The following is a 23,083-nucleotide window of genomic DNA, read 5'->3' as shown; positions in this document are numbered from 1 at the left end:
TGATTATAATCCCTAATGGAAGTAATGGGTAACATGTGTACCTAATTTTGGTTACTCTTCTATTCACTTGTCGCTGGTTAATTGAGAGTGGCAGTCCCAATTAAACAGCCCCTAGTAGCATGTAATGGCTAATTGTGAGCAGGTTAGAAGCCTTCTTTGTCTTTGAAAAGGTCTCTTAACTCTCCAGGGCATGTCTGTTTTGGATTGAAGTCATAACATGGTATCGGATGATTTAAATTCAAGAAGGTCCTTTAATACGAAGGTTCAAATAAATGAATTTACACCCCATGTCATGTGTGTAGCAGGTGACTGAGACCATGTGCTCTTTACCCCACTTATCAGAAAATTATAATGTATAAGGGATTTAAAAATGAGGCTTCAGGAGCCTTGCTGCTAGGGGCAAAAATAATGTGGTGAATGTAATGGGTAAGAATGAGAAGTTTGTTCATTGGGGTCATTGCAGTGACTTCTGATTGAATTCAGGTCACTTCTTCTAAAAAGATTTTATACTTGTCTTCCCTCTACCTATAACTCCAGAACTTTATAGCCATACACTCACTGATTTATGCAGCGACTATTTCCAAATTGCTGGGCTAAACAATATGTCTCAAAATGCTTTGGCTAAGGGGGTCTGTGATTATGAAAGTCTATTAGGGGTGAGAGCACCTGTTCTTTGCTGTAAGAATCACTGTGCTATCCCCATGATGGTTTCTGAGCACTGCACAGGCTAGCAGGCTCACTAAAAGATGGAATATATTGGCTGGAGTTTTATCAACACAATTCTCATTAATAGAAACAGGAATTGTGTGGGCGAGACCCATGGTCCTCCTGGGCGAGCACATGTGCACCAATGAACAGTTTTCACACCAGATACCATTTCTCTTTCCTATATCTCAGAACCAAATTAAAAATGTATGAAAGTCATCATTTCACTTTAAAATCATTTATGGATAAAGATGGACCTTGATGATCAGGAAAATGAGCAAAACCCATGTCAGGATGCAGGTCTGAATTTCTCAGCATCTTTCCTTTGGACTCACCATAAGGACAGCCTTCAGGGAGGTGAGTCATGCTGGTCTGCTTCTAAACCATTCATCCAGCCTCTGTACCTCTCTTTCATTTTTCACCGACCTTCCTACTTTCTCTCCTTTGCTTTTCTCAGACTCATTTGCTATACACAGATGCAGAATATGAGTGACACATTTCCTCAAAGGTCAGAGGAATTGGAATTAAGAATCGGATGATAGTTTTCTGCCTTTATTCTTATTCTTTTATTATCTTTTTCAGGTCTACAGAGAAAGAGAAACATGATCAGTCTATCAGTTGGGCTCTAGGTTCTACTGTGAATAATAGGAACGCCCAAATATCATCGCTTCAATAAGACATAGGTCTGTTCTTCTCTGATATAAAAGTCTAGCTATAGAGGCTGAAATTGGGGCTTCTTAGTCATCTGGGACACAGGTTGCTTCCAGCCAGCCATCTCACCACGGTTGGTGAACTGGATACGTGACCCTCATCCTCATGGATGGAGCACGAGGCCTTACATTCAAGTTCCAATCAACAGGACAGAGAAATGAGGAAAGATGTTTCTTACCTTTAAGGACACATCTCAGAAGTTATATACATCATCTCTGCTTACAGCTCATTGGTCACAATTTAATCACCTAGCCATACCTAGTTGCATGTACCCAGCTAAAATTTTGGACTTCTCATAATGAGGAAGAAGTGGAGAACAAACTTAGAGATATTCAACAATTTCTACCATGGTCTGTCCAGGTGGAAACCTAAATAGCCATGTGCATCTCCTCCTCACGCTCAGAATACACTCACTCCCTCCCTCGAGGGATTTGGTTCAAAATCCCATGCAGTGATTGCAGTAAACTCAAGGTTCAGGATCTCTGGGTGATGATTGGTCCCTTCTGTGATGTCAGAACAATGTTTCTTTTGGGTCCATAACTTTCTGGGCCCATCTCACCCAATTGTCTTAAGCGGAGCAGTCACATAATAACTGTAGCAGAAACTCCTATTTGGAAAAGGAGGAAATGCAAAGCCATCCCAGTCACGAGGCTGCAGTAGTTACCAAATTCCAGTGGACCAGACTGGGGAAGGAGTGAGGAGGGTGAAGTCTCGTGCTTCGCATCTGGTGGCTCTTGGTTCTGACTCTCTGGGAGGACCTCTCTTCTTCCGTTTTCCTCCCTGACCACATCTGAAGCAGACCTTGGACAGTTTGCCCTCATTCTTGGCCTCCTTCCTGCTAGTGGGGGATCTGGGTTCCAGGGGTTGCTCTAGGGCTTGAATGATCACAAGGTTTGTCAGGCCAGGCCTGTGGTTTCTTTGGCAATACAATTCCCTCGCAAAATTACTAAGTGTCTGGTCTATTTGTTTCTGGTTAGTAGTCTTTTGAGTAAGCAAAGCCCAAGAACTCATTTACACATCGTTTTTAAATCTAAGGACTTTATCTTTTACTTATTGATTGCTGTGTTTTGCTTACCTGAATTGGTTTCTTAGGGCTTCCATAGTGAAGTCCCACAGATGGGGTGGCTTAAACAACAGAAATTTGTTTTCTCACAATTCTGGAGGCTAGAAGTCCAAGATCAAGGTATCAGCAGGGTTAATTCCTTCTGAGCCCTCTCTTGTTGGCTTGTAGATGGCTGTCTTCTCCCTGAGTCCTCACGTGGTCTTCCCTCTGTGCCTGCTTGTACCCTCATCTTTTCTTCTTATGAGGACATCAGTCACATTGGATTAGGGCTCACACTAATGACTTTATTTTCATTTAATTACTTCTTTAGATAACCTATCTCCAAATTCAGTTGCATTTTCAGGTACCAGAGATTAGGACCCCAACATGTAAATTTTCGGGAATACAAGTCAGTCTATAACACTATCCTTCATGCTACCTCGAACAGGGGCTTGGATAGAAGGCAACACCTTGAATATGATCTTTGTTGCTAGGCTGGCTCCCATTGTCTGGCAGAAAACTCTCATATGATAGACACTGAAAATAGGATTTATCTCCTTCTAAGCCTACAATTTGCTTTTAAAAGGGTTCCGTTTGGATACAGAAGCAGTTACCTTTTTTCATTCCTTAAAGGCTCCAAATTTAATAGGCTTTTCCAGTAACTTAGATTGCAAACCATAGGCAAAACTGAATTCACTCCCATTTCTGTAACTGGTTAGTTCTAGGTTGGAGCTAATCTCTTTCGTGATTATATTTTAAAGGGGATAAGAACCAACATTTCAAATTTTCAGCCATGTGGCCTAGGGCTACAGTTGGGTTGGCTGGGTAGGTTGAGTTGGGTTGCTGGTCTCCAGTGTCTACGTGCTTAACACTTGGTATCACGATTTTAAGCTAATGCAAATCATTAGATATGTGTGGCTGTGACTAATAGAGATTCGACACAATAGTGGCTTAAACAAGAGAGGTTTTTTCTCTCTCTTTCCAGTCAAGATGTAGGCAGTTCGGAACTGTTATGGCGGTTTATACCACAGATATCAGCAAACCAGCTTGCTTCAACGTCCCACCTCACCATCTCTTGGGTATAGTTTTTCCTGACGTGGTCCTACTGGTGCTCCCACCATTGTATCCATATTCCAAACAGCAAGATGGATAATGGGGAAGAAGGGACAGATCCTCTTCTTTTAATTACAGATCTCAGAAGCTGTACCTACAAGTTCTGCTTATATTCCATTGACCAGAACCCTCTCATATGTCCCTTCCTACCTGGGAAGGAGTCTGGGATCTGAAACTCTTATCATTGGGGAAGAAGGGGGAATAGATATTGGAGGACAACTAGAGTCTTTCCTAAAACTAAAGCAGTTTGCTTCCTCTTTAATTCTACTGCCTGGAACTTTTGCACGCTTCCCTTAACTATACAGCACTAGCCATTGATGTCCACAGTGAAGACCCTAAGGAAGACTGAAATTTTGAATTAGTTCTGAACTTTTAAAAACTCAAATTGTGTTCATATTTTGTGGTATTTTCATGACAACAAAATTGATACTTAATGTATGGTAACAAGTAACAAGAATAACTATTAGCTATTCTGAGCTTGCAATTTATCAGGTGCCATGCTAAGCATTTCATGTACATTTTCCCATTTAGTCCATATAAGGACGGTAAAAATGGGTTTTCCCAGCACCGTTTTACACACAAAGGAACTGAAGCTTAAAGGGATTAAGTAACTTGCTCAAGGTCATGTGGTTCCTAAGTGGTGGAGCCGGTGTTTGTATTTATATGACTGATATATCTACTATCTAAGTATATTAAGAGTGGTAGTTCTCAGTTAGAGGCAATTTTGCCCCCAAGGGGTATTTAGCAATGTCTAGAGACATTTTTGGTTGGTATAACTGGGAGGCTCTCACTAGCATCAAGTAGGTAGAGGCCAGGATGCTGCTAAACAGCCCTCAATGCACAGGATGACTCCCCAGATAAAGAATTATCTGGCCCAAAGTGTCATTGGTGTCAGGTTGAGAAACTCCAAAATTAAGTCCACCATGTAACAGGTTTGGTGGATGCCTTGGTTCCTACTACATGATAGCAGATAATTTGTGTCCATTTAGATTGCTACTCTCTGGAAATAAGGAATTTCCATTCCTGTGCAAAGGACTAAATTTTTCTTAGTCAATAGGGATCAGTTCTTCATTTTGGAATTTGGTTGATTTACATTTTGGGGGGAAAAGATTGAGTTTTTTGAGGTTATGGAAGTGGGGAAGTTTACAGAGAAAGAATACAAAACAATATTTGAACATTATTTTATACTTTGTACTTCTGAAATTTTTAGTAGAAAAGGAGACATTCATCCCAATTCAAAAAGAAGTGATATAAATTATTAATCGCTTTCTTTGAGAAGAAAAATGGCCGTGTATAAGAGACATATTTAGGACATGAGCCAACACTTGATGCCACTCTTGAGCTCTTTGGTTATATGGATTTTAAATGCATAAACACTCATAAGGCAAACTTTCCTTTAAGGAGGCATTTACTAAGTACTTAAAGTGAACAGACCTTGTCCTAGGCAACCCAAGTAGAGATGACTATGACTTTTTTACCCGTAAGGAGATTATGATTTATTGCAGAGAAACAGCAAGCAAACCAATGGTTCTAGTCAGTGGAAATTAAGGGATGTGATGGGGATTCGGTAACAACAGAATGGGGTACATTAGAGATAGACATGAGCTACTGTGGGCTCACAGAGGAGAAAACTTCTGTCATTGAGCAGGAGGTGGAGAAGAGAGTGAAGGCTTCTCAAAGAAGGGAAGATTTGAGTCAATTCTTAAAAATGGTCAGGATTTGCAAGGCAGGCAATAAGGGAATAGGGAGCGAGGAAAGGGAGGGAGAAGTCCTGGCCACCTGTGTAGTATTTGCCCTGAAATCCAGCACACACTCTAAGGCAGGTCTTCTCCCCCCGCAGAGAAGGTGGTACCTTTCCCTTTGCACAGAATTCCCTTCTGAATCTGGCCTCTTGAACTGCATCTGCCTACAGGGGAGATCTACTGAGAATTAGCACTAGTGTTGCCTTATAGCTCTGAAGAGGCCCTGGGACCAACACTTCAGGTATCAGATGCAGCCCTCGCAAAGCCAGGGAGGAATGAAGTAATGGTGGCAGAGCTTGTGGAGTTGCCGAAGCACAGTCACCTGTGGTTTAGGAAGAACCCTGGGGGCAGTGTGGAGGATGGATGGACTGGTGCTGGAAGAGATGAGACTGGAGTCAAGGGTTCACTGTAATGTCATTCCAGGGCAAGTTTAAGGTAGCATAAGTGTAATCAAGACCAATGCCATAATTAGCTTTAATCCTTTGAAACTAACGTTAATGGGGAGCTCACCTGCTATAAACATTTTACTGGCAGCAGGATATGAATCATAAATAATCCAAGTTTGGAGGGAACAGCCACCTTATCCAAATACCCTTTTGGCACAAAGAATTAATAAAGTGACACATGCATCTCTAACAGCTAGAGAGCTCTTTAAAGGACAGTTGAGTTCTTCTTTTAATTTTTTTTCTTTTTAATTTTAGTTTTACAAGATGTCTTCAGAATCTGGATTTTCCCCTAATTGCTGGGGGGAATTTATCATTCACAAAATCTGTGTGTGAAGTAGAAAAAAAAATAATATGATTCTGTGACATTTGTGATGTTGGAATTTTTTTAAAATTCAGTAACTAGCAGTTTCATAAACTCATGGACTAGTCAAATTAGAAAAGACCTTAGAAATGTCTTTCAACTTCCTGATTTTACAAATGAGAAATTTGAAATCCAAAGACATTATGGGATTTGCCCAAGTTCACAGTCAGCTACTGGCTGGTCTGGGACCCAAATTGAATTTTCTGGCTCCTTAGTCCAGGATTTTCTCCATCAGAAAATGATTTTTTTTTCCCTAAAATTTTTCAAAACTGAGAGTGATTGTTTAGTTTAATTTTATAGCAACTTCCCTAGTTCCTCCATTGAGCAGTTCAAGGGATATACTTCTTCTTAGTTATATTGATTTTAAACAAGTGATTAGGACTGATCTTTGGTTTGCTTGTGTTTTAGAGGTTTTCTTTTTATTCTTGAAGGATCTAAAAGTTCCTGTATATTCTCTTGTTCTTGTTGGAAAAAAATTGGGGGAAAACTCCCCCTTTACAAAGCATGGAGGTTCTTCCCAAATGAACAGGCAGAGAAGAGAACCAACTGTTAACAAGAACATTCATGTGTTTAGGACACACGGTTTTAAAAAAGTTAATGAACAAGCACTTAATGATAAAATGTTCTGGATTTTCTGCAGGAGTAAAATAAATATGAGGCTCAGACAATGGAATAAAGTGGCACATTAAAGTCTCTCAAGCAATTTGGAAGAGTTTTCCATAAGATTTTGCAAAACGACATCTGGTAAACCCATACTTGACTACAAATAGGAATTACTATTCTTTGGCCCAAGAGATATTTTCTCACAGTCAAATGGGGGGGGGGGGTGTTGTCACTTCATCTGACCTAGTGTTTCATAAACCATAAACTCTGTGTCAAAGTGGGGCTCTTTCTTCTTTTGGAGTTCTCTAGGCTAGCCCAGGCTTGTTCAGGGGGCCCTCCCATAACTTTTGAATTTTTAAAAGATTGAGGCTAAGTACTGTCATTGTTCCAACACAGCTCTTTTCTCCAACTCTTTTCTGGGTCAGCATATTCAGATTTTCCCAGATGTAGTTTGGCCTCAGGAAGACTTGATGACTCAAGTTTCTGTTATATAAACAAAAAAGTTTATACTTACTGCCTCAATTTATGTTGCTAGGGTCTTTACTCATTGCATTTTATTCATCACTAGTATGTCGAGTTTCAGGTTAAAAGGTAGATTGTACTTTCAAAAATTCAGATGGTCTTCTAATAAAGAGTTAAATTATCCAGACGACTTTCCCTCCTTAATTTTATGGAACACACATTGCTAATGGTCCTGCTCCCATATTCATCATCCCTCTCTTCCTGAGCTTTTACTGGGCACATGGTTTCCCAACATGAAGCTGCATTTTCCAGTCTCCCTTGTAGCTGGTGTGGCCATGTGACTAAATTTTGGTTAATGGGTTGTTATCTGAAGTATGTGTGACTTATAGTCTAGTTGTGCAACTAGAAAGGTATGTGGTGTGTTCCCTGATCAGCCCTTCTCTCTGCATGGAAGTTGCATAGGACCCAGAGGTGGAAGCTGTGTCTTGAGGGTGGCAAAGCTGTCCTTTAAGCCCTACACCACTTGCCTCTGAACTACTACATGGGAAAGAAATAATTTCTGTCTTATCTATCTATCTATCCGTCTATCTATTATTTTTCAACATGATAAGTGTACTCTTTAATCCTCATCCCTTATTTCCCCAACCCCCACCCACCTCCCTTCCCTTCTGGTAACCATCAGTTTGTTCTCTATAGTTAAGAGTCTGTTTCTTCATTTGTCTCTTCTCTCTTTTTTTGGTCTTATTTAAGTTATTGTAGTTGGGTTGTTTTTGTTTTTTGTTTTTGTTATGTCAGCTAAGCCTTGTCCTGATTTGTCTAGCTTGCTAGAGTGTTTAAAACCATTCCAAACTATTCATACCTGAAGGTAGGGGAAGGAGGCAGTGGAGACATTTGTAGTAACTATAAGGAATTCCTGTGACTGAGAATGAGGTGTCCTTCAAGAGTATGTTGAGACAGCAGAACAATTCTCAGCACAGCAGCTGAATGGGAACATTTATAAGAACATCACAGACTGAACATAGGTTTGTTTACCTCTGTCTAGTTCCGTCTTTGAGTTATTTGTTACCTAATAGTAAACCAGGCCATGATGTGGCTTTGTTTGTATCGAGGGGCACGTCTCTTCCAGTTGTAAGGGTTTCAGCTGACAATGGTGTGATGACTTCAGCTTCTGACAACTGGAGTATATTCAGAAGCACAATTTGGGAGAAAAGAAAATCAAAATGGCATACAGTATGCCAGATACTGAGGTTAGCTATCTCATTAACATCTCATTGAATTCTCACTAAAGCCCCTTAATGTTGATGTTTTGTTTTGTTGTGTTTTGCTTTAGGAGAGAGAGAGAGCATGAGGGAGCACAAGCCGAGGGAGGGGCAGAGAGAGAGGGAGAGAGAGAATCTCAAGTAGGCTCCATGCCCAGGATGGAGCCCAACATGGGGCTTGATCTCACAACCCTGAGATCATGACCTCAGCTGAAATTAAGAGTCGGACTTCCAACCGACTGAGCTAACGGTGCCCCTATTGATGTTTTCATGCACCATTTACGGATAATGAAACATACTATCCAAGGGTTTAAGAAGCTTGTTTGAAGTTACACAGTAAGTAAAAAAGCTGAGGCTTGAACTCAGGGCCAAGGAATTCCAAGGTTTATGCTTTTTCTAATAGTAATAGCAGTCTATGGAAGGAAATAAATCTCCTGATGAGGGACATTAAAAAATAAATTTGCTTAAAAACAAGGGAGTCATCAAGAAAATGGCATCCCTTTTGTCTCCAGCCCTGCCTGCCCCGGCTTATGTGCTCTACAGCTGGTGTTGCATTCCTATGCTTTACTTTCATATAGCTCATCTTGATGTGCAGAAACAGGACTCATTGGGACCTTGAAATATCATTCTTCAATAACACTGCCTTTAGACAGAATTATAGCAAAATGATCCCTGGTTTTTAAAATCCTTCATAACCTCTCATAGAAAATGATTCAACTTTTTCACAATTTTCACTAAATAAAAAATCTTCCTTCTATACAACATGAGTCCTTTATGCTGTAATTTGGATGCATACCATGACCATCTCACCGAGTAAGAAAGAAGAGCAGAAATACTTCTTTTTCTTTAACAGTCCTTTCTATCTTAGAAATTTATTTGTTACACTACTCTTTTTCTTGCCCTTTGGACCAATAATCCAGGTTCCTTTAACTTCATCTGCTTCATCTTGGATCTCTGTGGGGTCTTTTGGACACAACCCTTTAAGTTTTGCATTTTTCTCTGAAGAACCCCAGACTGGGGCTGTAGCAATGGATAGTTACTTTGTGGGTGCGTAGCACTATGCTAAGTGTCATTGTAGCTCATCGTTTTATTTCATCCTCACCACTATTCTGTGAGCAATGTACTATTACGAGCTCTGTTCCACAATGGAGGAAACAGGTGCTTAGAGAAATTAAGTCCTTTATATGCTAAAATATAAGATCCCCTCAGAAAGGAGGGGATCACCTTTAGTTCAGTCCTTATAAAGTCTCTTGGATTCTGTGTACTTCTTCAACTTGTTTAAAGCCACAGAAGCCTGAGATAACCTCAGAAAATTCTGGTATCTAAAGCTGATAGAAGTCACCTGCAGAATGCCTAAAAAAGGAGGCAAAAAGATACGACAGAGGTTCATTCATTATTCTTGTGATGGGTGGAGCGGAGTGGTGACTTCACAATTGTAAGTGTTGGATGTCATAACAGCCTTTAAAAAGAGGCCTTTTAAAAGCAAGATATCGGTTATTATATTACATTAAATGAACACAACAGCACAAATGTTCACCTAGGATGAATGAACAAAGCAGTTGTTTTCATGTTATGTGAATGGGTGGTTGTGGTTTGGGCAACAGTGTCTGATGAGAGCATCAAACAACCCATCCGGAAATAAAGACGATGTACCGTGAAGAAAATGCCAGGTGACGCTGACGTCAATGTGGCTATCTACCAAGAATTTGAAGAAAACAGTTTTGTGAGACGTGAGAGTGAAAAAAGAATATTTCTTTTTTTAAAAAAGATTTATTTATTTATTTTTGAGAGAGAGAGCAAGCATGTGGAGGGAGGAGAGGCAGAGGGAGAGGGTGAGAGAAACTTTGGTAGACTCCTCTTTGAGTGCAGAGTCCAATGTGGGGCTCGAGCTCATGACCCTCCGAACACAACCTGAGCCCAAACCAAGAATTGGACGCTTAACGGACTGTGCCACGCAGGTGCAACAGCCCCCGCCAAACATTTCTAAGTTGATGTTTCCATGATTTTATGTATATCTATGACTAAATTAATAAATGAAATGTAAGTAGACATTGGTTATTTTATCTATATTCCTAAAAATTACATAACTCTAGTACATAGGAAAAGTTTTCAACCTTCTTTTGAAAATGGAGGCTTTCCTTATATTCAGGAGCCTATAGGAATTATCCAAGTTTATGGAACCAAAAGTGGGAAAGCTGGGATGTGACCCATCTGTCTGATTCATGGGCTCAGAGTGGTGACATGGTATGGTGGATTTTTAGAATCCTGGTTCTGAAGACTGCTTTCTGTGTTTGTGCTGCTGCATTCCCTTCCTTAAGTGCAGTTTAGCAAAGTTGCCAGAATGAATGCATGAGAAGGCTCTAAAGAAGTCAAAGCCCCACAGGTACATAAGTGTTTACGAGGTGCAGTAGAATGAGGGTTTCAGGGTGTACTCACTAATAAACGTCAAGATTATTATCCCTCTTTTGTCCTGTTCAGTAGCTCATTTTTTTTATGTTTAAAGGGAAAATGCTTTTTTTCTAGAATAATTTTTTATAGCCTCAGTCTACAAGAGGGGAAGATGGATCTGTACTGGGCAATTCTACCTCCAGGAATATTTCTGACCTGTTATGATGTAGACATTACATAAAGAGTCTTAGATCATATAACCTCTCTGTCCTGGTTTCTTCATTTGGAGAACAAGGACATTGATGCTTTATATTCACTTCGCCTCCATTCTGAGTCTCATCTCTCCTTCCCCATTCCCTCCCCCAAATAACCTGGGAAGATATTTGGAGTAATGCTTATACAATATCCATCTTGCCTTAGGATGAGTAATTATACATGATGGAAAACACATGAAAGTATCTTATGAGGCTGTTTGTTTCCTCCCCTGTCATCCATATACCCCTACCATCCACTCCCACATCTTTTGTTAAAAGCTAAAAGCAACTGCCAGAAATCATGTGATACAACTTCTTGGTCTAATGCACCAAATATTTTATTCCGTTTATTGACAACAGACTGTTGAGGTCTGCCTTTATTTCTTTCTATAGGAAACTGACTTTTTCTCTTCCCCCTGGTTGAACTCTACATGAAGGAAGCCAGTTTATTAGGCCAGTGGCAGTTACTTGGATGTTGGGACATATGGTCCACAAACTGCTTCATTCTGTTTTAAATCAGTTCCTCCTGATGGGCTCCATTCTCTCTGCCATTTATACCACAGGTGAAGTAATGAAGATGCTTATTGTGGCTTCCTGTTAATATTCCAAGGCCTGAGGCTCTGAACAGCAGGATGTCTGTTCTCCAGCTGTTTCTCCAACAGGAAGAAGGGATAAAGTAAACAAAGCATACACAGTAGTTCATTGAAACCACAGGTAATCCACAGCTGCAGTAGAAACAATTCACTGTTACCAGACTGGTCCACCACTATAGATTCCCATCTGCAAAAGCAGCCTCCAAATACTTTTAGGGTAGGTGATAGTTTCTTTCGAGTCCTTCATATCCAGAGGGCAGCTAACCTGTAAATCCGGATTTTGACCAAGGAGTCCTAACGTTCCTGCCTTTTTAATAATTTTTAAGTGTGATTTTGTGGGATGGAAAGGGGGCAATCATGGTATAAACACACACAGATTTCTACCATATACTACTTTGATCTTAAATTTGAATTTAAAATATATTTGATTTCACAAGACCTTCAAAAATGGGATTTGTGTAACACTCTTGCTAATATCTTACTGCTTAATACAAGCAAACATAATTTCCCCCAGATACCCGAATGCAATCCAGCCAATTGAAATGCAGAATTCTTGTTATATGACTTGTGTTTTCAGTGATATAGAAAATGTGGAGAGGGGCGCCTGGGTGGCTCAGTCTGTTAAGTGTCTGCCTTTGGCTCAGGTCGTGATTCCAGAGTCCTGAGATCGAGCCCCATGTGGGACTCCCTGCTCGGCGGGGAGTCTGCTTCTCTCTCTCCTTCTGTCCCTTCCTCAGTCCCCCCATTTGTTCTCTCTCTCTCACTCATTCAAATAAATAAATAAAATCTTAAAAAAACAAAAATGTGGATAATATGAAAGCTTCATGTGAAATATTTATGGAAGAAGGACTCAGAGCCTGATTCCTGAGCCTATTTCTATATAGATGTGTAAGTTTGGAATCCAAAGCAAATTTCTCCAAGGAAAGATCAACTTACCTCTTAGTCATCTATAAGATCTAAATCCTGAACTTCTGAAATGCTGCCAATGAATTCCCAAAGACTTTTTCGAAAGAAAAAAGGTGTGTATTTATTCATCTCACTGAAAGCAATACTCCGTACAGGGCCAAGTATGATTCAGAATGAAATTTAAATTGGATTAAACAAACCATGCAAAGTCACAGGCTTGAATGAACATAGACATTTTTAATGAACACTGATGGTAATGAAATGGATTCACCAAACCAGTCACTCTTACCTGCCTCATGGTGACCATGGAAAGACTTGCACCATTTTATTATAATCACTTGCTATGTTTAAAACTTATTTTCAACCTTATGGTATTATTTTTCTTATTATTTTATTTTCCTATAGGGAAAAATGAAAGTCTGTGGGTAGCATTGTCTAAGAAGTTTGATGGATGCCTAGTTTGACTCAAAGATAAAAGGGTGCTTAAAACTCTATTTACATATCATGAGCTTCAATTCTGTGACTATGTTGAGACATTTTTTTTTTGGTCAGCCATAATGAAGACTTACTATAGCACTCTCAATTTACTAAGAAAACAAACAGTATGCTCTTTAGGTTAAGAAACTAACAACTGGGTTAAAGGTGACCACAGTATCCCTGCTAATGTTATGATATAGTAAAAAAACAGCACTGAGCTTGGAGTTGGCAGGCACAGGGATGAATACTGTCTTGACCTCCACATTTCATCAACAAATATGGATCAGGAGTTGGTCTCTAAGAGGTTATTGATCACTGACTCTGTACCCAACAGTGTATCATATAGGGATGAAAGATGCACGGTCTTGCTAAGAACACAAACTGAAGACTGGACTGCAGTGGGATGGGTGTGAGAGAGAGGTGTTCAGCATGCATTTTTCCTCTTCTACTATATTCTAATTTCTTTGGGGAGAATTGTCTTTCCTCCATTGTGTGAGTATTAGTGGGAAGATAATTTCTCATGGAGCCACAGGCTGGTCGGGCCAGTCATGGAAACTAAGGTTGGTCAATCAGAACCTCTTCTGAGACTTTGACACTGGGATGGAGAGTATATTTTCTCTGACTCTTGGCTATGAGGCAAAGTGCCGTCTGCTTCTTGCCTTTAATTCCTTTGGATCTTGGGCATTTCCAAGATTGTTCCTCTAACTGCTGTTGAGCCCCTGATATACCTCCAGAAAGTTCTTTTTTATTATAGAGTTTCTTTGGGTCAGTTTTTAATGCTTGCAGCCAGAAATCTTGAAACAGTATCATAATCTAGAGTGGGGGGTGACAGGAGTAGCAGCTTTGACAAAACATTAACACCTGAACTGTGTCTTGAAGGACAGAAAGAGGTTTCCTAGGTAAGGAAGTGGGATGAGGAAATAGCACATGCAAAGACTCGGAGGTTAGAGCAGCTGAGGCAGGTAGCACTCAGAGGAAATGCAAGGAGCTTTTGTGGTTGCTGTGTGCTGTGTATGTGTGCACATGTGGGCGTGAGACAGACTGAATGCTCAGAGCTAAGGCCTGATAATCCTGTCAGGGATGTGAGACAATCAGCTCTCTCCTCTATTGGAATAAACTATGCTTTAGTCACTGTGATGGGACCTCACACGGGCTGGCCTGGAGAAGGGGCTTAGTAAATGCTTAGTGAAAGAAATGTGACAGTTAAGGTCAGTTCCTCTGAGATACGTTCTCCAGAATTTTAGAGTTGGAAGGACTCTGTCAGACCAAGTGTGCTCTGGGTCCCAAAAATCTATGCGCCATACGGATACTGTCCCTTAAACCTGTATTCAGTTCGCCCTTGAACAACGTAGGTTTGAACTGCCCAGGTCCAGTACAGTACTGTAAATGGATTTTCTCTTCCTTATGATTTCCTTCATAACATTTTCTTTTCTCTAGCTTATTTTATTGTAAGAATACAGTATATAATACATATAACCTGCAAAGTATGTGTTAATCGACTGTACATGTTATCAGTAAGGCTGCCAGTCAACAGTGGGCTATTAGTCATTAAGTTTTTGTCAGAGTCAAAAGTTATGTGTGGATTTGCGAGTACATGGGGGTGTCAGGGCCCCAGCTGCTGTTCTAGGGTCAACTATAATTCCATCCCTGCATTTAGGTCGTGTTGCACGTGGAGCATTCCAGACTGTTGGAAACATTTCTTATGTTTCTATACATCTGGGGAAAGAAAGACTAAGGTGTCATTTCTGTTGGATCCTTCAGTGTTGAGCACATTTTCTTCCAGAAAGTTCCTCCCTATCTAACCCAAGTCTTCTGTGCTGTAGCTCAGCTCATTTCCTGTTGCTTTCCCCTCTGAGGGTATGGACACCACGGGCTCGCCACCCTCCTTGGTAATAACAACCTTTTACATGCATGACGTCGATTACTAAATTGCTTTTAGCTTTCCCTTCCAGTTCTCTTAGTCTGTTTTCCAGCCTTTAATCATCTCTGTGGGTCTCTTCTCAACTTTGTCCAAGTGCACAAAGTGCCTCTTGAAGCACTTTTCAGTTTCAAAACAAACACCAAAGTTTCTGGGCTTGTTCAAACTGGCAAAATGAGATGACTTTCTAAGAAAAAATATTTAAAAAAAAAAAAAAAAAGAAAGAAAGAAAAGATATTTCAGTTGTTCCTGGAATATGAAATGATACTCCAACCAATTAATGTAGGAAGCATTCTTTCAATATTGGTCTTTTCAAGCTGATGTCACTTTAGGACAGATTCTTGTTCCCTAAAAGAATCGGACAAGGTCGACACAATAAATGTTCATAGAGCACCTACTATGTGCTGGGCATTTTGCGTGACACTATGGAGCCAAAAATAAATGAGACATGGCTCTTACCAAAGAGCTCATAGGCTAGGAGTTGAGGCAAAAACAAATAAAACCCATTCCGTGGGACAGATACAATAGCACAAATAAGAGAATGAGGAAGAGTAGAAGCAGAAAGGAGGAAGATGGCATCTCTAGCTGATGAGATCAGGCTTGAGTAGATTCTTGAAAGAAGACTCAGAGCTTTCCAGGCTGGAAGGTAGGTGAGGAAGGGCGTTCCTTTTCCAGACAGAGACCTTCAGGTAAGAAGCATGAAGACAGGAAGCAGCAGGGTGTGTTTGATAGTGAGTTTAGGACACAGCAAGCTGGTGGCAGGAGATGAGGATGCTGAGGATGGGCTCACAGAGGGCTTCATTCACTGGTCATAGGAGTTTGACTTCTATGTGGCAACAGGAGCCATTAAGTGCTTGTAAGTAATGTAGTGATTTAGGAAGAGCTGCTGTCCAGAACAATGTCTCTGCTAAAAAGAGCATATTAGAGAGGAAGGGGGTTGAAGCAGGGTTGGCCTGAGGCAGATCCAGGAGTGAAGATGTGTTTGCAATAAACAGATGAGAAATGATGTGGGCCCTGGCAGGTTGTAGCTAGGAGGAGATGAAATGACTGAATGAAACTCGGCAATTTTGAGGAATTTCCATTAAAGCTGGGAATGAGCAAAATAAGGGGGATGCTATAGGACATGGGGGGTAAGCTAATTGTCCATCAAGTCCTCCATTTCAGTTTTAGGTTCCAGAGGCCAGCTCCACTAGCCTTCAGGCCAAAGGAGTTGGAAAGCTAAGATGTTGTCTTCCAGAGCCAGTGGGGAGAATATTCCAGAATTAGCGTCAGTCTTGGTGTCATAGAATCAGACAAGAAGCTCAGAAGAAAATCAGACCATTCAGCAAGTGACTACATCATCCACAATGCCCCACAGGGAGGCAGGGGTGGGGTGGGCAGGGGAATGTAACATTTAGAGGCACAGGGACCTCCAGGGGACCGTTCACTAAGAGTCTTGAGGTTCAGAGGATAAGGGACACTGAGGGTAAGCCAATGAACTTTCTGCTGGAGGTAAGCTCCTGAAATTCATTTGCAAGTTTTCATTGTCAGTGCGTTTTAGAATGCTTGGGATTGACACTTGATTACTTTCTTAGAAATCTGTCATTATGAGAGAGACGAATGAGACATATTCTAGAGAATGAGTGAAGCATTCTAGGAATGCTGGCTTAATCTCTGTGGTTACCCTCTTTGATTCTCTTCTCTAATAATAGTAATAACACCAACAGCAATCACTAGGAGACCGGCACTTTACATATATTACCATTCATCCTCCCAACAATGCTGTAAGGTAGGTATCCTTTTCGAGATAAGGCATCTGCAGCCCAGAAGGCTCCTACTAGGCCCGCAGCTGCCCTGCTAGTCAGTGGTGGAGCCAGCACTCAGAAGCCGGGCCTGCCTAATGTTGAAGGGTTGCTCTTGGCACTCCCTCTTTCCTCTCAGACACCGCAGCAGGGAGCCAAGAGGCTAGCTCTACAGGCACAGCTTAAGGCTTTGTCAGAGTTAGCAAAATGGAGCCTAGGGATCCTGGCCAGCTACTGAGCGGTGTTTTTCTGACTCCGGGCTGGCAAGTGATTCCTCTCAGGATTCTGACAGGAGCGGAGGGAGGCAACATTAGGGCCTGAATCATACTGCTGGCTGGCCTTGACTTCAGAGGCCAGCGTTCCTGTGATTGTTCTCTCAGGTTTTAAATTATGCTCCTGCCAAATTGCAGACTTGGTGCCTAAGCCAGATAGAAAGGTGCATATTGGGCAATTGGAGCCGATCAGGCAGCTGTAAAGAAGTCTGTTTGGTCAAGGGCCCCCAACGGCATGTGGACCAGGCTTTCTTCTTTGCGTGCTCTCTCTGGATGGGCACCTGGTACCCAGGTCCTGTCAATCATTCATGACTGATGTCCCTGTTAGGGGATGATGAGACTGCAGACCTTAGGCGTTTCTAATTGGCATAACTGTTTAAAAAATTGGATTATGTGGGATTTTTTTCTTGGCTCAAAGGATAATCTTGGATTATAGTCATGCAATAGATAGTTTTTGGGTGGTCACTATATTTTAAGCACAGTTCTAGTTACTCAGGATAGATCATTGATTCAAATAGACAAAAATGATTGCCCTTGTTGAATTTGAGGTCTAACAGATAAATGCTACTCTTCAAGGGACATGTTCTTAAAACCAATTCAGCTCATTTTCTGAGTATCAAATAAGCAAAATACTAGGCTTTAAAGGTGAATAAAAAGTTAGACAGTTTGCAGTCTTCTGCTTAAAATAAAACAAAGATGCTTGTGAGCATAATATAAAGTGGAATTGGATAAATTCCATAATATAGATATTAAGGAAGTGAGGTGGGGATTCAAAAGCAGAACATATATATATATATATTTTATTTTATTTTATTTTTAGAGAGAGAGAGAGAGAGAGAGAGAGACGGAGCAGGGGCAGAGAAAGAGGGAGAGAGAGAATCTTAAGCAGGCTCCATGCCCAGTACAGAGCCTGACGTGGGGCTTGATCTCATTACCCTGAGATCATGACCTGAACTGAAATCAAGAGTCAGACACTTAACCGACTGAGCCACAGGTGCCCTAGCCGAACACATATTTTGATATCAGAATTAGACCTAATGGAGGGGACAGCATTTGAATTGTCTTTTAAAGGACAGGTAGAATTTTGACTGGTGGAGATTCATGGGAAAATCATATCGGATGGAAAGATAAACATAGTAAAAACATGGGTGTATTTGGGGAAGATTGAGAGGGCCAGCTTGGAAGATGAAACCTGGGAAAGTAGCTTGGGTGATATTGCAGAGGGCACATGAGTAGCTGGATCTTATTTTTGTAGAAAAAGAGAAGTCATTTGAGGTTTATGAGTATAGAAAAGACATGATCAGAACATTTTTTTGCAGAAAGAGTCATTGATCCTTTGAGCAATTACGTGCTAGGCACTTTAACTTCTATTATTTTATGTACTCCTGAAATGAATGGCCATTTTATGGAGCAAGTTGAGGATTAGAGGGTTTGGGAAAATCGTGCAAGATCATACAACCAGAAAGAGATGAAACAGAGATTTAAATACAAATCTATCTGGTTGCAAAATGGTCTTTCCCCAGTAACAGTGTTTGCAATAATCTAGGTGAGAAGAGACAAGAGCTTGAACTACCATGGAGGCAGAATAAAAGGAGTGAAATGTTGAGGAGGATGGATGGGAATGATACATTGAAAGTGGGTCTTAGAGAACCTCTCAATGGAATTTATGAATGGATGGGAGGGAAAGATAAAAAGAGGAAGGGGTCAATGATGATTGAGGGCTTTACCTAGTAGAACAGTGGCACCATTAATAGAAGCTGGGAAGTTGGGTGGAAAAACTGGTTTTGTAGAGGAAAAGAATGAATTTGGTTTTGAGCATGTTTGCTTTGTGGTATTGGGGAAACATCCAAACATCCGGCTAGAAGATTACAATGAAGGTCTGAGCTCATGACCAAATAATTGGGAGCAATCCATATAGTAGTGATCATTTAATTGGATAATATCACTGGGGAAAGAGATAATTGGACGAAAGTAAAGGGCCGAGCCAAGATTAGGAACTGGATTTCAGAGCAAAAAGAGCCAACAAAGGATTAAATTCTTAATTTTGAAAATACGACCCACAGTAAGGGAAATAAGTAAAAAGAAAACAAGTGTTTGACACCTGATATCTAAGAGCCTTTAAAATGTGGATTCTTAAGTGCTCCACAGTGACTGCTATGTTCTCTTATATGTTTGTTTGGATAACTTTTGTGTCATTTGCATAAGTAACCTAGAATGGCTTCTTGGCATTATAGTTGTGTTGTTGTGAGTTGATGCCTCAATCTCTCCTATCTATGAGGCTCGGGGTATTCCTGAATGTGTACTAATGACTCAAACATAAGCACTCTTATTTGAATGTTTCAGCAATATCTCCTTATGCCCTGCCTTTAGTGGTTGTTGTCCTATAAGAGAATGTCCATAGGGCTGTTTCCCCACCTCCATTCCCTTCTTTTCCATTTAATCCCTGTAGGAGAACATAATGATGATGGGGGTCTTGAGTGGGAAGATACTTGGAATAAGCCACAGTCAAGACTTTAACCTCACTGTACCATGAAAGCTTGGGTCTATGTCTTTCTTTTGGTAAAGAACTGGAAAACCAGTACAACCCACTTTTGAAAGTTTATGGAGAAAGACAAATTCAAGCAAGTGATTCATAGATTACAAGTATGAAAAACAGGAAATGAGGAAGTAAGGCTATAATGAATCCTTATAAATGGTAAGTAAATTATCCCCTCACATGTGAAAAAATTTGGCTGTGAAGAAGCATGGTGTCCCTTCTAAAGTGTCAACATTCTTGAATTTATGAAGTGCTGGTTCATGTTTCATTGCTTGAAGTCTGCTTTTATATTTTTCCTCCACATTCTTACGTCCTTTCCTCAACTAACTTGTTCATGGGCTTTGTTTTATTCACTGCTGAATTACCAGAGTCCAGAGTGGAGCCTAGCATGTAGTAGGCATTCAATATATATTTGTTGAGTCCATCAGTTCATAAATCTACTTCTTTGCCCATTCATTCATTCACTCATTCTCTCATCAGATATCTATTGAGTATTTATTATATACCAGATTCTGTGCTAGCTCCTGGAGATAAAAAAGTGAATCAGAAGTTGTCCTTTTCCTAATGGAGCTCATGGCCTAGTGACATGATAGTGACAGAAACAGAGTTACAATTCCACTGGAGTAGCTCAATAATAGACCTATGCTCACTTGACTCAGGCTGTAGTGTGGAGGATGGAAAGGAAGAGGGGCAGGGAGAGGTCAGAGGAGGCTTCCTGAAAAAGGAAGCCTCCCTTCCTGTACTTCAGAGATCTCCTGGTATTGATTATTTTTTTTGCTCTCTCTTATCTTAAACTTCTTCCTCTCTACTGTGTCTTTCCCACCAACCTTTAAACTTGTTCAAGCCTCCACTGCAAGAAAAACAACTCTCCTCAGCCCAGCATCCTTCTAGTTTCTTCTCTTGACTGCTTTTGTCCTATCCCTTCTCTCTTGCCTTTTATTCTCAAGTCCATGGAAATTTGGACTCTCATCTTCACCTTTCCCCCAACTTGCTCTCAATAAGGGCCACAAATGGCATCTTGGTTGCTAAATCCCATGGAGACTTTCTAGAACTTGTCTTATTTGTCTTCTTGGTTGCATTTGCCAGTATTGACCCCTTCTTAATGATCCTCCTTCTCCTCCCTTGGCTTCTCTGACTGTCCCACTCTGCTGCTGCTTCTTCTGCTCCCCTGACCGCCCCTTCTTACTCTGCTGCAGATGCTTCTACAGATCATCACATAGAGGTTGGTAAATGTTGGAATTCCACAGGGACCTTTTCTAACTCTGTATTCTCTCTGAGAAAATTGATCTGCTCTTATGATTTGAATACTGTTTTTATCCTGATGATTCCCACATAATTTTCTCCAGCTAAGATCAATCCTCTGAGCACCTGACCTTCATCCCTACATTTATTCATTTACTTAACAAATATTTACTGGTGCCTACTATGTGCCAAACACTATTTGAGAGGAGAGGGAGAGAGATTCAGAAGTGAATAAACAAAGTCCTTGCCTTTCTGGTATTTATATTCTACTTAAAAGACAATCTCTCTCTCTCTCTCTCTCTCTCACACACACACACACACACACACACTTCCTGTTAAAAGTACTATAGAGAAAAGTAAAGCAGACAAGGGAGTGCTGGAGTGTGGGTGGGAGATTTTGCTTTTTTATTAAGGGTGGTCAACAAGTCCTCTCTAATTAGATGATGTTTATGTAGAGACCCGAAAGAATAGAGGGCAGAGGTGAGCCATACAGATATCTGAGAGGAAGAGCTCAACTGACAGAGAAAAGAGCAAGAGAAAATGGTCATTCTTATCATTCTCCATCATCCTCACCTAGATTGAGTAAGAAATCCCAGATGATGGGAATCTTCTCCCTTGGGACCAGCGATGGATAACTGGAGGCACAGTGCCATTTCTATATTTTTCTTTCTCAACCTTCTACTCAACAAACCGGGCTTCTTTTCTTGCTTAATGTAGCTGAATCATACAGGTGGGCTAGGAAGAATTGAAATAGTCTCTGTAAATTACTGGCTATCCCAGAAGCCATTTGGCAACAATTATCTTCCCCCACAAAACCACTCCTCCACCCATATTCTCCCATGGAGACCAGAGAGAGTGGTTAGGAGGCTGCTACATTCTTTCCTGGCTCTGCCTTAAAATATGATATATGGTTTTTCATCCCAACTCCTAATATTAAATTTTTATGGTATTCAGAATTCTAAGATGACCTCCATGATTTCTGTTCCTGGTATTTCTTTGTAATAATGTTATGTTACATGGCCAAAGGGATTTTTGCAGATGGTATTAAGGTTGTTTATCAGTTTACTTTAGAACAAGGAGATTATCTGGGTTGGACTAATCTGATCGCATCACCTCTTTAAGGGTAGAATTTCCTGTGGCTGGTTGCAGAAATCAGAGAGAATCGAAGCCTTAGAGGGATTCAACATGAAGGGTGTTCTCTGTTGCTGACTTTGAAGAAGGAGGGATTGTCAAGGGAAGAAACTGAGAGTGATTTCTAAGAGATAAGAGAGGCCCCTTGCTGACAGCCAGCAAGGAAATATCATCTCAGAACTACAACTAAAAGGAAATGGATTCTGCCCACAACCATGTGAACACTAAGGCAGACTATTCCTTAGAGTTTCTAGACAAGAACTCAACCCAGCCCACACCTTGACTTCAGCCTTGTGATAGTTGGAGAAGAGAACCCAGCTGTGCTTTGGCTGCACTTCTGAATGCATAATTGTGATATAATAAATGGGTGTTTCTTGAAGTAGTTAAATTTGTGGAAATTTGTTAGGTAGCAACAGAAAACCAATACAAATTTCAGTAAGATACTCTTGTACTACCATCAGTTGTTCACAGGAGAGTTTTAGCCATATCTCCTTTTGCCTTGGGAATAATTCTTTTTAGACTGAACGTAATAGAAGAATAGCTAACACTAGGGCCTCACAGAGTGCCGAACCTGGTACCAAATGCTTGCCATCTCATTTAACGCCTACAGCCTCTTCATGTAAGAGGCACTTTTGACTCTCTCCATTTTACAGATAACGGAACGGAAGCTCAGAGAAGCTACGTAACCCATCCAAAGCCACTCAACGAGCAGTTGGCAGAGCGAGAACTTGATCTCAAGGCTGCCTTATTCCACCTTGTAGACCAACTTATCAAAAGGTTTAGCCACCCTATTTGTACTCTAACATTTTGTTGCCATGTTCTCTGAGAAGGACTTATAATCTACATAGCTCTAGATTATAAACTCTAGGACTGGACAACGGGAAAAATGTTCAGGTATAATTTGTGCACTGTTTGTGTTCGAGATGGATTAGGGAATCACCTTGAGCACAATATCAATGGACTCTCTTCTGTGTTTTGTAATTAGACAAAGAGAAGGAAAAAGAAAATGAAAAGTAGTTGGAGGGAAATGGCTAGAACTAATAAAAAAAAATGGGCTTGATGTGGGTTTAAAGGCGTTTTGGTCACAGATGTATCCAATTTAGCAATCCCCTGTTCCATGTCCATTCAAGCATGGGCAGGT

This window comes from Halichoerus grypus, chromosome 6, assembly GCF_964656455.1.
Source record: "Halichoerus grypus chromosome 6, mHalGry1.hap1.1, whole genome shotgun sequence".
Taxonomy (NCBI): domain Eukaryota; kingdom Metazoa; phylum Chordata; class Mammalia; order Carnivora; family Phocidae; genus Halichoerus; species Halichoerus grypus.
Note: the sequence above shows the minus strand (reverse complement) of the source record.